Here is a 4,890-nt window from a genome sequence, read left to right on the forward strand (position 1 = left end):
TAGAACTCAGCGATGTGAGTGATCGCCATCTGTCCAATGAGAAAGGCCAGTAGGCGGACTCTCTGGGTGTGTCTTAGCCTATGAGCAGGCTTCGAACGGGGAAGTGTGATTTGATTGGCTTGAGAGTGCAAAAGTCATCAGCGACATGCCCTAGCAACAGTCTGAGTTGCCCGCACCCTCCGCAGCTGATTGGTTTGACACGAAGACTAGCTGCCTCTAATTGGCTGTGATGAATTCTGGGCGTGATTCATAGTTGAACTTAGACTGTTGTTTTGGTTGCCAAATTTGATCACTTCTCAAAAGTAGCCTATGCTTTTGGGGTTTTGACCGTGATGTAAACTACATTCAACGGTTATTCAGTCAAAAACGTTCCGTTATGCACATCGAGAATTTCACACAAGAGTGTGACCTGGCAGAATTTCTCACAGCATGTGTGTGTTGTGCACATTTCCTGTCCAAGTCATTATGAAAGTCCTGTATGAGGCTGCAGAAACTGAATAGCTGTATGAGTCCCGAGGATATTAAAAAAGAGCTGCAGTGTTATTTGCATGTTGTTGAGGAAAACACACAAAAAATGTAAAGTTAAACACACGTTTTCCTTGAAACGTGTAATTAGCCACATCACTTATATTAGCAGTTTGAATAGAGGTAGCAGCATGGATCTTTAAATAAGAACTCTCTTAATAGTAACCCCAGCCAGAGGTGTTGGGACAGTCACTGTTCTGCAAGTCACAAATATGTCACAGGTCTCGGATATAACATTTTAAGTTAAATCCAAGTCCTAAACTTTGTGTTTTGAGTCTTAAACAAGGCATCATTATGCGTCTTTCACCATATGGAAGGCCATGTTCAGCAAAACACATTCAGTAGATCAGTAAATATGCACAAGCAAGGAATGCTTTTGGAAATTCTTATGTCATTTATAAAAAAAGCAATGTTACACTGGAGACATAGTTAGAGCTGAAACAGTTTTGGTAATTTCTTAATTGTTGTCATTAAAGTAAAAAATATCTAACATTTTCTTGTTCCTGAATACGTTCTGTTGGTACAAAAAAAAAGTCAAAAAATTGTGATGGCCTTTTTTTTCCTTTCTTTTCTTTTTTAAACTATTTTATAATGTTTTATTAAACAAATGATTACTTAAAAAAAGTAATTGTTAGCTTAATTGATAAAGAAAATAATAGTAAGTTGTTGCTCTCAACACAGTTGTAATACTGGTCTAATTTTTGAGCCAAATGTTTTGCAGGTTGTCATCCTTTTTTTGTTGACCACAGCAGAGTCTTTACTTTCGAAAGTCATTATCTGTTGTCTGCTTGCTAACAACGCCAAAGACCTTACCCTTCTGCTCATTCAATATTCATCGTTATGGAAATGAAAACAATGACAAAATATAGTAGATTAAAGTCTAATGTAATCAGACTTACTACTTCTGGCTCCAGATCCTGTACTTGTGCTCATTTCAGAGTTGCTACGTTTTCATACAGAACTTTTAGCTGTGTAATATTCTTGCAGATGAATTGTAGGCATGAGCAAAGTGTCACTTTGCAAGAGCAATGGAGGAGTTATGAATATCTTATCAGGAGTTCCTGCAGAATAGAAGTGGGTTGCTCTGCATGGCAGGCACCAGGCAGTGTATGTTGCTTGCAGCCAGATGTTTGGGCTTCGTGTCGTTGGAGTACATTCTGAAGAACTCACAGGCATTATGATGAGGGAAGTACACTAAGTGTGAATGATGAAGAAAAGGCCTTTGAGGACCAAAGCCACAAACATTGTTTTTGTTGTAGTTTATTTGACATCAAGTGTCACGCAGGATCCTCATCTGCCCTGTGCTGCAGACAGTTTGTCCTAGACTGTACGATTTTACACGACACAAATTGCCGGTTCAGTCTGTTGCTGTCAGCTTTTGTGCATGTGAACAAATGTGAAATTACAGCAAAAAAAGTGTGTAAAACTTTGTATGATTGCCATGCTATGCAATCTCACAAAGTCCCATGGAAATATTCTGGTGGTGCAAAAAATGGGCTTTAACCATTTATACACAACACATTGTGAAAAGACTGAATGCTGTACACTCAATTGCCAGTTTATTTACATCAAGCTGAAATGAACGCGTCATACACAGAGGTGTGTCGAATGTTTTTCTACCCTCATTGATTTCATTTGGTTTGACAGAATATTTAAACTGACCATTAATTTAAGTCAATACCTACTCTATGAATGTTATCTGTCATGAGGATAGAAGTTATTGCAGGCCTGTTGTATTATACTCCATTTGCTTTAGCTTGGTGTACCTAAAAGAAGGCAACTAATTGTAAATGTTAGATGATTTTACATGACATGCAGGAGGCAGGTGATAGTTTATGGGATTTACAATTTACAGACATGGTGATTATGTTTGGTTCACCCAGCTGGAGCCATGCAGAAACCACATTCAGCTTTATTTCCTGTGTTTGGCCTGCCTCCATTTTGCATGACTTTATTTCAGTGTCATCTGAATGGAGTGGTAACACCTGTTTAGTGTGATATTCCTTTTTTTGTAATGCACAAATTCATTATTATTCATTGCTATGATGCGAGCCAGGATCAAGTGAATGGTTTCTATGTTGTGTTACCTATCTTTTGTTAGTCCTTTTTGTACCCACTTATGAAGCAAGGATGCTTACCAGTGGGATAATTAATAATCTCTCCTCTTATGCCGTTTTAATTCCTCATACACATATCAAAATAGGGGAGATATTTGTTTCTTTTTTGTGTCACTCCCTAAGCTTCATAGAATACAAAGATTTATTCATGAGGTTTTATGGCATTTCACTGGAGAATACAGTATGATGTCCCGTCTACATGCACGGTATTCATGGTGATGTGAAAACAGTAAACAAGAGACCAAATTAGCCTCTCTCCTTCCTGAAACAGCGCAGCCGGTGTACAGTCATATTGAGAGTATAACCCAATCACACATATACAGTGCAACTAAGGTAATGCATTTCTCTGATCAAGCCCCATGCATTGTTTGGGCCTCACCTCATGACCATTTCTGGGGTAACTAAAGAGACGTTATGCAACCGTACCGTCTTCTAATATGCCTCACAGTGACGTCGATTCAATCTGCCACTGAACTTTGTACAACTGCAGCTTATTTCAGATTGCAGGAGTCCTCATGTTTATTGAGCCATGTGTGTCATGTGTGTGGCTCGTCGTTTCAGGTTTTGTTGTGCGAGCATTTGTTTGAGTCAAGGCAATCGAGCAAATGCCCGCAAGAAACTTGATCTTGACCCCTTTTATGTAAGCAAGCATTTATCATCTTGTACATGCCATTATTTATGAGGTTTTGGCCTTTATTCACTCTGCATAGTTTTAGATATCCTTTTTCCTCTCTCACTGAACTGGACTTTGTTAGGAAGATGTGGCTTTGGTTGCTGCTGCATTCACTGTAATTATTCAGTGACATGGTTTGACAATCATCTTAGTTACAGCAATAACTTCAGCCAAGAATCTTTATTAAAAGAAAGTGTGGTTAACAAATGCTGATTAAGCTCATACAAAGGAAAAACTTAGACCTGTTGTTCAGTCGGAACAGAAAAGAATGGCAAAATACCATCTGGTTTTGTCAGATTCATGTTAATCTACTTGAACGTTTTGGATTTCAGCCTGTGCCACATTTACAAAATGTTTTAAATTGCAATGTAGACATGTTGACATGTGCAAAGTTTTGTCTGTGAACCCAGAAAAACAAACCTTTTCAAATGCATGAGTATTTTCATGTTCCCGCTCATTGCCTAAACTTAATATTAGATGCCTGGTATCTATTTTCATGCTCATGCTATCCATGTAGTGTTTGCAGCAAGCATACCGTCTTTTCCTTTATACATTTCGTACAACGGATACAAATATTGCAGTAAACTATTGCCATCTCATAAACCCGCCTGGTGCTATGTGTTTAGCACTCTGACCTTGATATATTTCACTTAAATAAAGTATGGTCAACATAGTCATCATGCTCTGTGTATTATGTAATTGAGCCAAAATGGGAAAAAAGGAAATGATTCTAAAGTGCCCATTACAGTACAGCATATCAACCATCCTTTTGCATCATATGAAAGGAAATAGCCTCTGTCCCTCCCGCTGCATGTTTCTATTTATAGACTTATCATCTGCTCACTCTCTGATCATAGTGGCTCAGGCCTTGCATTGCTCATGGCCTCTGGCCTGTCAGCCAAATGACTATAAACTCCCCACTCTTACTTTGTTTTCTTCCATCTATCGCTCCATCTTAGCCAAACATCTCGATGCTGTCCTTCCCATCGGTAACCGGCTGGACACAACGACAACGTTTATGCTCAGAGAGTAAATTGGAACATTATGAATCTTTTTTCTGGAAATGTAGGTCATAACAGTAAAGTGTTTGATAATGACAATAATATTGGGGGTTTTAATGCTTAGTTTAGTTATGTACTGTGGTTTTTAATTTTAAGCAACTACCCTGTGCTGCATTCCACTATTACAGATAACTGTTTACTTAATTGTGGGCATAGAAAATGTGTTATCTTTAGCTATTTATTTCAGCTTCACAGATATGATTCTTTCAAGTCTACTGAAACTGCAGTCTTCTTCATTGTGGTCCTTTTAGCCATTTTCATTTCCCTTTTCCCTCATTTACTTGCATATTATTGGGCAAAAGGTTTGGAGTCCAATATGTAATACCCCATGCCTGTGCTGCAACTCTGCAGAAGCCTTCCACCTGTATTCATTGAGAATTGAGATTAACAAACTTAATAAATATCTTTATTTTTTAGAATTACAGATAACAACAAATAAATTCTTCAATGTGAAATTCAGTCATATGCAATAGTCATACATCATAAAATGAATCACTTTAATGGAATTAAAAAA

The sequence above is a fragment of the Etheostoma cragini genome, chromosome 2 (assembly GCF_013103735.1).
Source record: "Etheostoma cragini isolate CJK2018 chromosome 2, CSU_Ecrag_1.0, whole genome shotgun sequence".
Taxonomy (NCBI): Eukaryota; Metazoa; Chordata; class Actinopteri; order Perciformes; family Percidae; genus Etheostoma; species Etheostoma cragini.